Source organism: Podarcis vaucheri (assembly GCF_965113315.1).
Source record: "Podarcis vaucheri genome assembly, chromosome: 5".
NCBI lineage: Eukaryota > Metazoa > Chordata > Lepidosauria > Squamata > Lacertidae > Podarcis > Podarcis vaucheri.
The window spans coordinates 99,775,639-99,790,585 of record NC_138763.1 but is presented as its reverse complement, the minus strand read 5'-3'; the positions used below and the strand labels follow the sequence as shown (position 1 = coordinate 99,790,585).

The 14,947-nt window shown below is 42.6% G+C and overlaps 1 protein-coding gene across 1 annotated transcript in view; it reads right to left on the bottom strand.

Annotated features, from left to right (window-relative positions):
• SEMA3D (semaphorin 3D) overlaps positions 1-14,947 on the bottom strand; it is a 174,830-nt gene that overhangs the window by 2,365 nt on the left and 157,518 nt on the right. The window lies entirely within an intron of this gene.

Here is a 14,947-nt window from a genome sequence, read left to right as displayed (position 1 = left end):
TTGAAGTGAATGCCAAAGGTGGAGAAGGAACAGCTGACAAAGAGATCTGGTCACAGAACAGGGAGCCAATGAGGTCTAAGTTCAGTTTTCCTCGCTCATCTTCAGTTTTAACCACCACACACCTTATCTAAACTAGTTCACCTTGTGGTTGGCATCTTGTTTAAAGCAGGTTGCTGTGCCTAAAAGTTCAGCTTTCGTACCCTAGAGATTTTTGGCCCAGGTGGACACTGTGCTGGCATTCTTGAACACCCTTCTAAAGCCTACCCCATACAGAAAACATTTTCTTCATTTGGCTGCTAAGGTACCAAATACACCTTGGACAATATAACTGTCTTCTTTTGCACCAAAAGGGGGGGAAAGATAAATTTGACTACTGCCTATACCAGGGGTCTGCAACCTGCGGCTCCGGAGCCGCATGTGGCTCTTTTACATCTTTGCTGCGGCTCCGGGTCGGATACTAGCGAGGGGAGGAGGCGCATTGTGCGCCCCAACACTCCTCACTGTGGCGGGCGCTGTACTGGCTGTGACGTCGCATGGGGGCGGTGCGTGCGTTAGTCATGCACTGTCCCGACGTCACCTTCCCGCCCGCTGTCAGATCGTGGCTCCGGAGATATATTTGTTTTAAATGTCGCAATGGTTTTGCGGCTCCCAGTTGTTGTTTTTTCTTCGGAAACGGGTCCAAGTGGCTCTTTTTGTCTTAAAGGTTGCAGACCCCTGGCCTATACAGAGGTGAGAAAATGGAGGAACAGAAAGCAATGGACACTGCAAGGAAACGGGAAGTGTAATATCTCAAATAGTCCACTGTGCCTGCATCTGGGACAAGAATGTGTGTTTTGTTGGTGTTTGTGCTGCAAACAGGATTCATAGGGGTTAATAGAGACCAGGTTCATGAACAGATTAAAGGTAAAGGGTAAAGGGATCCCTGACCATTAGGTCCAGTCATGGCCGACTGGGGTTGTGGTGCTCATCTCGCTTTATTAGCCGAGGGAGCCAGTGTACAGCTTCCGGGTCATGACTAAGCTGCTTCTGGCGAACCAGAGCAGTGCACAGAAATGCCGTTTACCTTCCCGCCGGAGCGGTACCTATTTATCTACTTGCACTTTGACGTGCTTTCAAACTGCTAGGTTGGCAGAAGCAGGGACCGAGCAACGGGAGCTCACCCCGTTGTGGGGATTCGAACCGTCGACCTTCTGATCGGCAAGTCCTAGACTCTGTGGTTTACTTTGGTTTACTTTGCTTCAAACTGCTTGGTGGCATTCAGAAGCGATGGCTGTGTTTTTGGTTTTGGTTTTGGTTTTTTTTAAAATGTAGTTTTCCAAAATCATGCTATGAATTCATATTGAACCCTTGTCCTTTCAAATTCCAATTGGTGTCCGGGTGTGTGTGTGTGGTATTTTTCGTATTAACAATTTCATATGTTTCAGTCACTGAGGTATTAAACAGTTGTCTTCAAGTCTGCTAATAACGCAGAATACACAGTATTAAAAATAACGGGAAAACCACAACCATCTTGTAATCGACATAAGTGCAGTAAACATTTCCTGATGTGAAAGCCAGCATTTGATTTCCTGACATTTTAACATTTAAGTAATAATTATAGTGGTTACACGACAAAAATGTCAGAATTTGTTACTGAAAAGGTAGGCAATTGTCAGTGAATGAAGACAAGGATGAAACAATATAATCTTGCCAAATCGGAAATGCTTAACTTGAGCAGGTCGATTCAAGCTGGTGGTCCTGATCCGGAGCAGGAAGATTGGAACAGTTTTTTGCATCTGGGAAGCAGCTTCAACCCACTGCAATGTAAACTGCTTGAGATGAGATCCTATAAAAAGCAATAGGATGTATGCAATTCCTACAATGGTTTTCACAAATCATACACAGGCAGAGCAAACCAAACCCTTGATGTGCTCTGCCAGAAGAAGTTTGGATCAACTGGAACTGCCTCTCCCCAAATGGACAGAAGCTACTGCTGGGACTATCGCTGCTGGTGGTAGCCTCAGAAACAGTGTGCTTCATGTGCAGAGAGGGGCAGATCCTGTGAAGGCCCATTGTCCTGTGACACCACAGCAGCCACAACCTCGGCTCCTTTGCTGTGCTAGCCTGGCAGCTGACAGAGAAGAGGAATTTTCCTTGCCCTCCCCACACTTCTACCCTGGTCAGTGAGAGTAGCAGGGCGGTTGCTGCAGCCAAGGCGGACCACTCAGTTCAACCCTGCCAGCACTCTCAGCCACAGAGGGTTGAATGGCAACTTACTCACACACTCCAGAGCAACTACCCTATTCCAAATTTAATAATGGAAAGCATAATGCTGGTAGTCAACAAAAGAGGTTTAAAGACTGTCTCAAGGCAAATCTAAAAAAATGTAGTATAAACACTGACAACTGGTAAACACTGACCTGGGAGTGCTCCAGTTGGAGAACAGCCTTTACCAAAGGTGTCATGGACTTTGAAGACACTCAAACTCAGGATGAAAGGGAGAAACGCGCTAAGAGGAAGGCACGCTTGGCAAATCCACACCATGATCAACTCCCGCCCGGAAACCAATGTCCCCAATGTGGAAGGACGTGTGGATCCAGAATTGGCCTCCACAGTCACTTACGGATTCATTGTTGAAACCGTGTTTATGGAAGACAATCTTACTCAGCTACAAGTGATCACCAAAGAAAAAGTAGACGACTCACACTTTATATAGTGCTTTTCTTAAATGCTCAAAAAGATTCCCCATGGATGATCTCTGTAAGGTTGCTCAGCACAGTCCCTCCCAAATTGCAAACAGAGGGCTAAGGAAGATTGGCTTGGTGACCAAGGGAACGTCTGAACCGGGGATTTCTGTCCTGGCTCACGGCTCACAAAGATGCTCCTTTGGAAGTCTCAGTGTGTCAAGGGGAAAAAGTGGCCTGCAGAAGGCAGTGCAGCGTTCTTCTACTGCCACACTGAGGCCCACGGGGCGAAAAGCAGGGAGGGAAGAAAGTTCAGCCTGATTCTGTAGCATGCAGCAGCAGGGACCCTTCAGAAATCTCAGCACCATGCTTGTTGTACAAGGGGACTATTCAGAGACACAGGGCTGTTGTGAAAGCTTTACTCTTTTGAAAAAAATTGAGGGCGCATGGGGAAAAGAGAGAGAGAAAGAGAAGGGAAGCTGGAAAACTGCCCGAAGCGCACATGTGCCTTTCTAGCAAACTTCAGAAGGAATACAGTCGGGAGGCATGAAGATGGCTAAATTAAATTTATTCACACTGGGCAGACTGTACACTGTTTCTTTATGTGAAAAATATGTGGACAATTCCCCCTCTCCCTCCACAATATGCATACCTACACAGCCTGGCTTGCTACCATGCAAACTGAATCATGGCTTGAGAGAGATCTGTGCAGCTGTCTGGATGCCACCCTCCCAAACCATTGACTGCATCACAGACCACTAGACAGCTGCTGGAAAAGGATGTGTGCATGATCCAGTAACCAAGCATGGAGCTGGCGGCCAGGGAGGGCTTCCGGCTTCAGTTTTGTCCTGCCCCTCACTTGCAATGTGGCTTTGGGCAATGAGATCCAGACAGGGTCGGATCCAGACCTTTAGAGGCTCTAAGCACTTAAATGATTTTGGTGCCCCCATAAATATCTACTTCAAAATAGAAACAATAATAAACTGTAAAATAAAATTGGCTTTTTGGAAACAAAACCTACAGTAAGATGGAAATGAATGTTTATTTTCGTATACAAGATGAAGGTGATGGACTATATGGAATTGGCAGAAATGACTGGCAGAATCCGAGACCAGGGAGAAGAAATGGTGGAAGAAGACTGGAAGAAATTTAAAGACTATCTACAGAAATACTGTAAAATTAATAAATGTTAAAATGATGTTGGACTGAAAATAAGTGGTTTTGGTAGTAAGGTAGTAAGAATATGTAAATATAGATAGTTATTTGGATTAAAAGATACAGTTATAATAGGTTAAGATTATAGTGTAAAGATAAATGAAAGAGGGTAAGGATTTGCTGCAAGGACTTTGTAAACGGGAATACAAATGGGAGGTGTGAGGAGGTCAAGGAAATAAGCAAATGAACTTAAAGATATTGAAAAATGGATTATTTCTTTTTAAGATATTGTTCTTTCTTTTTTCTCTTTTTCTTTTTCTTTTTTCAACTATCGGCTTCTTAGGTTTCTTTCTTCGTGTTAGTTGTCGTTCTCTTTTCTTTTTTTTCTTTTTTGTATGTGTAATGGTTGGTTTATTTATGTTTTGTATGTTTTGTGTAAAATCTCAATAAATATTTTATAAAAAAATGAATGTTTATTTTCGTATACTTCCACTTTATTTATATATTTTTTAAAAATCTCCCACTTTTTCTAATTGCAGAATCTTTGATCAGATCCTCAAAACTAATCTTGCGCCACACATCTGCTTGCTCCTATACATAGCAGAGATAAGACGCCCAGACTGCCTTGCTGCCAAGTTGTTCTGTTGGGATTTTTAATATTCTTCACCTGAGAAAATGGAAGCTCAGCTGAGCAATTTGAGTCCATTAATGTTAAAAATATACAAAAGAAAATGTCTTCATTTGGAAAGGCACTCAATATTGTCTTCTACAATTATTTTGTAAAGTTCAGCATCACTGAATCCTATTTTTCACATTTTTTGTGGCACTGAACGTATGATGCACATATGAGTGGAAGTGCTGAAGCTTAGCTGAGAAATCAGTGTTCAAGTCTTCTGGGGAAGCATCAATCAGTGTCAGCAGGACTCGAACCCATATCGCAGCTTGTGGATACAGACTGTGAGGCCCCCTTGTGTCGTGATGAAATGAACTTAGTCACTGCCCACCACCACATGAGAAAACAACAACTCTGTCCTAATAAACGTAACAGAATCACACTATTATATACATGGCAATCAACTGTCATTCACTTTTTACATGATGCCTTAGAATTGGTAATAAACAAAATGAAACTCTAGGGTGATTCCTTTATCAGTTATCCCAAACAACATAGCATGTGGCATCCGAATAAATGATGTGTAAGTTCGTGCTTAATTTCATTGTAAATTGACATCAGTTGCCTCCAAAATCTTTGCTGTTAATATTTTGCTCCCCGCCAGAAAACAAAGAAACGTTATCTCCAAAATTCTTGCCAAGGCCTTTAAAAAACCTCCACATTTGTAGAAATGTCCTCCCAAAATCTGTCAACTGAGCGCTGCTACATTCACTCTCAGTGGACGCCTGAATGATCCCATGAGCCTCAGGTGGACCATGGGGAAATTTACCAGTTACCAAATTCTAATTTTGTTAACCCTTTATCTCTATAACTACATCATCATCATCATTATTATTATTATTGAGGCGCAGCGCGTCTTCCCGCTGTCCCCGGACCTGGTCTGAAGGCGGGCGGCGGGGAGAAGAGCGCTTCTCCGCACTGCCTGCACCGCAAGCTCCGGGGACAGTGGGGAGGTGCAGCGCATCTTCCCACTGTCCCCGGACCTGGTCTGAAGGCGGGCTGCGGGGAGAAGAGCGCTTCTCCCCGCTGCTGGCCCCACAAGCGCCTGGGGGGAAAATAATTCCCCCCCCTTTATTTCCCCCCCAAAAAACTTGGTGCGTCCTATGGGCCGGTGCGTCCTATGGGGCAAAAAATACGGTAAATTTTCTGTGGTCCCCCCCCAATCCTTTGATGCCCTAAGCCAGGGGTCAGCACCCTTTTCCAGCCAAGGGCTGGTCCACTGTCCCTCAGACCACGTGGTGGGCTCTACTATATATATATATATATTTGGGGGGGGGATGAACGAATTCCTATGCTCCACAAATAACCCAGAGATGCATTTTAGATAAAAGCACATATTCTCCTCATGTCCCAGACTGTCCGTGGGCTGGATTGAGAAGGCGATTGGGCCGCATCCAGCCCACAGGCCTTAGGTTGCCTGCCCATGCCCTAAGCACTTAAAATTTAAGTGCTTATTTTACTTAATGGTTAAGCCAGCCCTGTATCCAGAGCCCCCAGATTATTAGCCAGTGGCCACACAAGAGAGTTGGGGGAGAGTTATGTAGCTGCATAGTTCTCTCCAGCTGAAGTCCATGGGTCTTGAGAATGCTTGGCTTTGCCTGGATTGTACCCAAACTGTGTGGAAAGGGAAGTTTTTGAAGAGGACGTACCTCTTCAAATAAAGTAGAGAGCATTATTGATCTGTCAAATATTGTGGCTCCTATCTGTATCTTCTTCCACTAAGCTTAAGCCAAGTAATGCAATTCAATGTTAAGAAGGAAACATCTTAAGGGATATTTTTGTGCGCAATTTCTTCTTGTGGGATAGCTCATCTAATTTAGTGATCTGTTGCTTATTATCCTTTCTTCTCTTTCCTTGGTTAAATTCCTCTCCCTGGTTTCTCATTTATCCATTTTGTAGGATTGTAAATCAGTAGCGTTCTGGGCTGAACATGACCAGGGAGCAATTGAATTTGTATATGCATCCCAGAAATGAAATTAAGACATTATAGCTAAGGAACCCTTAGTCTGGAAAAGGAGGCTTACAAAACTCTGCAGTAGCACTGGTAAAGTGAATGCTACCTTTTGTGTGTGCTTTTCCCCTAAGGAAGAATCATGACACATTGATGCATCATCTAATAACAAAGGAAGAATGTTAACTCCATCCAAATAGACATTTATGCTGCTCTATCTGATTAAAACTCATACAGGTAAGTGGCCAAGATTTATTTAATTGAGTGACAGCCCTAAAGGAAACTAATGAATCAATAATGATTGCACTGTTGCCTCAGCTAATATTTACAAGCATTTCAGTGAAAAGAGGAATAGAAAGAGATTAGCATTTGATCTAGTGGGTTGGAAGAATCCAAGGGACAGCCTGAGTGAGATAAACACAGGACCAAGAAATCTGGACTTGACAATCATTTGATGTATGAAGGTAGCATGGATGATAACATTAAGGCAAGTGGGAAATAATTAACAGAAGAGGGTCCTGCTGGATGAGACCAAGGCCACTGAGTCTAGCACCCTTCTTCCAATCAGCCAGAAGTTTTTGGGAAGTCATCAAGGAATGAACATGATAGAGCATTCTTGGGCGTTAAGAGATCTGGTGAACATGGAATGTCTATTAAGCTCCTATTGTTATTGGCTGTTGATAGGCCGACCCTGCATGAACTTGTTTCATCTTACAAAGCCAGCTTTTGGCAATGAATTCCACAGGTCAAATATATGTTACTAGGGGCTGTGACCCTATTCACTCTGCTTCTCAACCGCCCTATCATTCCTCACACATTAACCCCCTACAGCACCCCCCCTACTATTCAACTACTATATTTATATGCGATAACTCCCCATCTCATTTTTTGCTTACGATGGATAAAACAGTCTTGGTTACACCCTGTTTTGGAGGCCTTTTCACAGACTGCAGAGGCAAATCCAGGTTTATCTACAAGCATAGACTTAAGAGAGAACTGCAACTGATGAAACACATGTGATGCAGTCCCATTTTAGAATAAAAAGAAGACTACTGTGTTAAATGGTCCTGAATTGTGGTTGCCCTATCATCTATCTCTATCTATCTATCTATCTATCTATCTATCTATCATCTATCTATCTATCTATCTATCATCTATCTATCTATCTATCATCATCATCTATCTATCTACCATCTATCTATCTATCTATCTATCTATCTATCTATCTATCTATCATCTATCTATCTATCTATCTATCTATCTATCTATCTCTATCTATCTATCTATCTATCTATCTATCTATCTATCTATCTATCATCTATCTTCTGACAGAATGAAATGATGACTGATTTGGGCAACGCTTCACTGCTATCTTCCTCTCCCGCCTTTATTTCTTTCGTATCCTGCTTGCCCAGAGGTTCAGCCCTCATTCTGCCTTTCCTCTTTATTTTACACCCTCTCAGGACTCTGGAGTTTCATAAACACCTGACATTTCATTACTTGCTACTAGATCTTTAACCTTTCACACAGATGCTTAATTTGTACCAGTTTCTGGGAGGCAGATAAAAAATGGTCCCTTAAATTCAGAGAACGGACAAAAAAGGTAGATACAAAGACAATTGCATCACATTATTGGTTTTGTTTTGCTTGGATGGCTTTCATTCCCTTTGTATATCAGTTCCAGTGTTACTGATATAATTGAGCTGTTTAAAGACTATATAGGGCACTCTTCATTTTATAGAGATTTAGTTTTCAGTCTTATATGCACTTACCTGGGAGTAAGCACCGTTGAATTCAGTGAGGCATATGACTAGGCATGTATAGGATTTCACTGCTTGCCATATTGAACTAACTGGATCCAAAGCTGGTGGAACTTACAGCCATGTTTGGTGGAACGTGGCTGAAAAAGCCCACTTCATGTATATACATAGTTTCATATACATATTGGGTGCAATCAAGTCATGAAGAAGGGCCAATCCAAACAATCATTTTTACCTAAAGATGCTTCCCAGGCAGCCCCAGGGACAAATTCCCGCAGAGAACCTTTTCCCTGAAATGAGGGCTCCAAGATACAGGTGCGACTTTTGGGTGGAGATTCCTGAAACGGCCCCTTTCCAGCTCCCATGATCATGAGCCCCACACCAAGAAATGAGAGCTCAAACAGTATTGCTGGAACAAGACATTCTCTGAACTGAGACATCCTTGGGGACCATCGCAGAGAGAGCAGGAAACCATAGGGGCCCAGCCACTGCACTGTTGGAACTGTCTTAGGCCAGTTTTCTGTCTCCAATAATGGAAATAATAGAGAATCATAGAACTATATAATTGTAGAGTTGGAAGGGACCCCAAGGGTCATCTAGTCCAAAATAATAATAATATATACAGGGCAGTAAGCCAACAATGCTGCTCTGTTACATGTTTCTAGTCCCTAGTATTTAGTTGTAAACTGCACCTACGCTTGCATGCTCTCTTTAATAATTGCAGCTGCAGACTGTAGACCTACAATCGATGCACCTTTTTTTGGGGGGGGGATCTTATTTACTGGCCACCACTATTCCTTGAGGGAATATGTTTTCTAATTCCTAATTTGTCTTCCCTGAACCTTGCAACTGCCAATCATTTTTTGAGATTGGAATGCATAAATTAAGTATGCCTTATGTCCAGCTCTCACTTCCATACATCACTACTGGTTTTCCCAGTAGTGATGTATGGAAGTGAGAGCTGGACCATAAAGAAGGCTGATCGCCGGAGAATTGATGCTTTTGAATTATGGTGCTGGAGGAGACTCTTGAGAGTCCCGTGGACTGCAAGAAGATCAAACCTCTCCATTCTGAAGGAAATCAGCCCTGAGTGCTCACTGGAAGGACAGATCCTGAAGCTGAGGCTCCAAGACTTTGGCCACCTCATGAGAAGAGAAGACTCCCTGGAAAAGACCCTGATGTTGGGAAAGATGGAGGGCACAAGGAGAAGGGGACGACAGAGGACGAGATGGTTGGATAGTGTCTTCGAAGCTACAAACATGAGTCTGACCAAACTGCGGGAGGCAGTGGAAGACAGAAGTGCCTGGCGTGCTCTGGTCCATGGGGTCACGAAGAGTCGGACACGACTAAACGACTAAACAACAATGTTAGAATAATTACAAAGGACTAAAATACCATTTATTTTAACTGCCTTCCTCAGTCCAAATTGGAGAGTCATATTTAAGTGTTCTGGACAGAAAGCCTTGAAGCAGTGAAGAAAGAAATTAACAGAGGATGCAAAACTGTGCATACAATCCGGCTAGGTCAATGCCACTTGCCCTTTGTGGATGGCGTGCTTTGAAAGCTCCCATCATTACAAACCGCAGCAGCTCTTCCACTGTTAAAATATTGCACCTGTCTGTGAGGAGAGAGTGGCTTCAAAGGCTGCTTTCCTTCATTAATCAACAAAAGCGCTGGAGGTAAAATAAAGGCTACAAGCAGGTTAAATGCAATGTGGAAACAAAAAGCAAGCATGCATTTTTGCTGGGGCAAACGGAGAATTCTTTTTGGAAAACATTTTTGCTTTCATCTCTAAGGCCATTCTGAAACTCACCCTATCTTTTGAGGTCAAAAGTAGGTAGTTGCGTGCTAATAACATTAATATGCATCATTTCGAAATCACTCAGACTTTTTCAAGCCCCTCATCCAACAATCTCAGGAATGCTTGTCATTATCACCAGCACTTCTTAATATAACCAATCAAATTTAACAATGCAGTGTGAAAGTTTTTCAAGTTACGCCGAACAGTTTTTGAGTTACACAAGGGGGGGGGGAATGAAAAGGGAGAAAAATAATATTTATGTCATTTGGTTCTCTTGTTTCTGTACCAAACACATTTCTAAAATTAATCTCTAACCTTCCTGATAGACAAACACATTTTTTATTTTCTTCTACTGTCTGCCGCAAAACGGACCTGTGAGTTCAATTAGCTTGCTGGTGGAGATGGAATAGAATAACTGTTGAGTTTTTGGGGTTTTTTTGTATGTTCAAAGGGAAATACAATGCCTTCTAATTAAGGGAGACTTTTCCATAAAAGCTCTGGGGTTGCCCTTGAAGACTGTCTGGAGGCTGCAGCTAGTGCACAATGTGGCTGCTAGGCTGGCAGGTTGGGCAACCCGATCGGATCATGTGCCATTGGTCCGAAAGAACGGCATTGGCTGCCAGGGAGCTGCTGAGCCTAATTCAAGGTAAAACATGCAAAACTCTAAAAGTACCTAAAAGAATGCCTTTCCCAGCATCAACCATCTTGGACTCTATGATCAACAGGTGAGGCCTTGGTGACCACCACCAGTTGGCACTGATTCATGACAAGGCCTTTTCAGTGGTAGTTGCCCATTTGAAAACAGTCCTGTTTATCGGGGCATTTGGTGGCTGGAGGACACTGTTCCTGGCGACCGTGAAATTATGGTATGAAAGAATGTTTATGACTGTAACTCTTTCTAGAATATTTTAACTGATTTTATAATACTTTAATAAAAAAAGTGGATGTGTTTGACAGTTTGGGCTCCTTCGAGGGGAAGGGCAGGATATAAACTCAATTAATTAGGCCAACAAGGACTATCCATTACTACCCTGAAATAATCTGTTGATAGGCCTCAACACTGTGTCCTTGCTCATAGAAATTCTTGCACACATTGAGGTGTTTTCCCAAAGGACCCGTGGCACCAGTTGTAGACTACCATGATTTCATGTGACTACGATTCTTGCTGCTCCAATTCCCGTGTTTCCACATGGAGGTTGCACTGGCAGAGTAACTCCCAATGTATTGGAAATGTTCTCTAGTTAGCTTGCTATTGTGAACAACGCTGTCACCAGATGCGTACAGGCCGCTCATAACTCTTGTAGTGCAAATTCCAGATGCTGTTTCAATCCTTGGAAACTAGGAATGTTGGCCACACCATTCACTGCAACTAGGAAACAGCCAAGAAGGCAGAATACTGGCCTAGAGGAATTGCCAGTCACATCTAATGCAACCATTTTGTTCATGTTACAGATAGGTAGCCATGTTGGTCTGCCATAGTCAAAATAAAAAAATTCCTTCCAGTAGCACCTTTAAGACCAACTAAGTTAGTTCTAGGTATGAGCTTTCGTATCTGAAGAAGTGTGCATGCACACAAAAGCTCATACCTAGAACTAACTTAGTTGGTCTTAAAGGTGCTACTGGAAGGAATTTTTTTATTTTGTTCATGTGATCCATGACTATTTCCACAAAATGTTCTAATTGAGTTTCCTGCTCAAGGCAGAAACGGTAACTAACAAAATCCAGGAGGCCATTACCAAGTGAAAAATAGCAGATTACTGATGGAGCAGGTGAGAATAAAACTTGTTCTGACCCAGTTCCATCTGGCCAACTGTAAACGTAGAGGAATGGAAGGAGTAACAGGAACTCGCAGTTGTCATTTCAAGAATACGGCTTGTCGCATATCCTGGAAATGCACACGGCTATTTGGCAAAGCAAGAATCCCATGGGATTCTGCGTTGGGGCCAATCAAATGCAAGGGGAGCTCAGATTTTATATATTCACAAGAGGCCCTTTTGAAGAAACGAATAAAAAAAATCAGAGCTTCTTTTTTTTGGCCTGCCACTCATCATGTGTGCAGAATAACTTAATGAGGAATAAATAAACAGAAGAGCATAAGATGCATTATAGCATTATAGCTTCATCATCATCATCATCATCATCATTTTATTTGTATGCTGCCTTTCCATAGTTAAAACAATGCTCAAGGTGGCTCACAACATGACAAGATTTACATAATTACCAACATAACAAAAGTCATAAACAATAAATAAGGTAAAGGTAAAGGGACCTTTGGGTAAAAATTGAAATTGTGTAAAATGTATAAAGTCTGTAATAAATGTTGGAAGTGTCAGGAGAGAGAAGGAACATTTTACCATATGTGGTGGGAATGTAAGAAGGTGAAAAGTTTCTGGGAGATGATTTATAATGAGTTAAAGAAAATGTTGAAATATACATTTGTTAAAAAACCAGAAGCTTTTCTATTGGGAATATTGGGTAATGAAATTAGTAAAAAAGATGTGAAATTAGTTTTGTATGCAGTGACAGCAGCCAGAATTTTGCTGGCACAGAAATGGAAACAGGAAGAAATGCCCACGAGAGAAGAATGGAGAATGAAATTGATGGAATACGCAGAAATGGATAGACTGACGGGGAGAATTAGGAATCAAAGAGACCAGAGATTCACCAAGGACTGGAAGAAATTTACAGAGTATATCAAAAATGTTTGTGATGAACAATTAACATTTGTTGGTTTTCAAGAAGCTTTGTAAAATATATTGATAGAAATATTGCTTAAAAAACATGATATGATTAAGATTGTTAGAGTGCAATATAAAATTGAGAAATGTGAGATGAAGAGATAATACGGACAATTGTCAGACATGCTGATGGAAGTCTAAAAGAATGATTAAGTGAGAATTGGATGTTTAATCTTGTACAAATTTATGTTGGAAAATTAATAAAAAATAATTAAAAAAAAGGTAAAGGGAATCCTGACCATTAGGTCCAGTCGTGGCTGACTCTGGGGTTGCGGCACTCATCTCGCTTTACTGGCCGAGGGAGCCGGCGTACAGCTTCCTGGTCATGTGGCCAGTATGACTAAGCCACTTCTGGCGAATAAGAGCAGTGTACGGAAACGCCATTTACCTTCCCGCCGGAGCGGTACCTATTTATCTACTTGCACTTTGACGTGCTTTCGAACTGCTGGGTTGGCAGGAACAGGGACCGAGCAACGGGAGCTCACCCCATTGTGGGGATTTGAACTGCCAACCTTCTGATCGGCAAGTCCTAGGCTCTGTGGTTTAACCCACAGCTCCACCCACGTCCCATAAACAATAAATAAAACACATTAAAAAGTACACAACAAAAGGAAAAAAAAACCAATCTCCACATAAATCATAATATCTAAAACTAAGAATACAGCACTCTCTCACCTCTCCCACAACCTACATAGTTCCTGTGATAAGTCAGTGACTAACTTTCAAACCACAGGAACAAACACGCCCTTCATTTAACAACACTAGAATGAGAGTGCCAAGCAACTGACTCGTGACCCTTTTAAAAAAATCTTCAGACTGCAGGGAGCTGGACTCCCACTGGCGACAGAATGACCTGGTGACAGCTCCGGGACCAGCGGAGATCCTGTTCGCTCCCCACACCCTGTTCTGACTGGAAGTGGGATTCCAAAGCATGACCTCAAAGGTGAAGACCAGGGAGGCATCCTGCTGGGCCAAATGCCTGCTAACCAAATCTGGAGTTTGCCCTCTCCTTCCCCTCAGGAAACAGTATTGCATGTCACTGTGAACAACACATAACCCTTCTGTTTCTGGAGTGACATTTACAAGATCCGCTGAAACATCACAGCAGCTATTACAGCACTTCACTTGGTAGTATCCCGGGCACAATGTGCAAAATAGGTGGCATCATCATCCGGAAATATGGTAGCTTTTAAGATGATATATTTTAAAAAAAGAAGCATGGTTACAAAAGGAGAGGGAAGTGTGTGAGAGGGAGAAAGGGATGAAGAAAGACTGAAAGCAAGAAAAGTTGTTCAAATAAATGGGAAGAAACTGTGACTTTACGAAGAGTAAGGCTGAGTTCACACCATACATTTAAAGCACATTTACAGCACATGAGTTCCCTAAAGAATCTCAGGGCTTATCCACATCTATGTTTGCCCCTCCGTTGGCTCCCAGGAAACCTGTGCTCAGTCGGAACAAATGGCAATTGGGTTTTCCACAGACTGAGCTCTAAAGGGCAGGTTTTCTAGGGGGAAACCTTTTTTCTGGTTTTGCAGAAAGGCAAAACCCCTCAGACCTGTGCCTAGGAAGCATGGAAGAAGCAGAAAACTGTTTGGATCCCTGCTTTCTAGGCATGAGACAAGCGGAAGTGTGGAAAAGTCCTAATTGTGGGTGCTCTTCAGCATTTCCCCAGCACTTAAAATTGCAGTACAGTGGTACCTTGGTTTGCATACGTCTTGGTTTGCATACATTTTGGATTACAAACACGTCAAACCTGGAAGTGTGTGTCCTGGTTTGCAAACTTTTTTTGAATTACAACCCATTTTTTATTTTTTTATTTTTTTGGATTACAAACAAATTTTTTGGGGAGGCCCCATTGGCGAAAGCGCACCTTGGATTACAACCTGTTTTGGTTTACAAATGGACCTCCGTAACAGATTATGGTTGTAAACCAAGGTACTACTGTACTTTTAACCTTGGGGTAATGTATTTCTGGGGACGCGGGTGGCGTGGTGCTATAAACCACTGAGCCTTGGGCTTGCCGATTGGAAAGTCGGCGGTTCCAGTCCCCGTGATAGGGTGAGCTCCCATTGCTCGGTCCCTGCTCCTGCCATCCTAGCAGTTTGAAAGCATGCCAAAAAGTGCAAGTAGATAAATAGGTACCACTGCTGCAGGAAGGTAAATTGTGTTTCTGTGCACCGCTCTGGTTTCGGTGTTCCGTTGC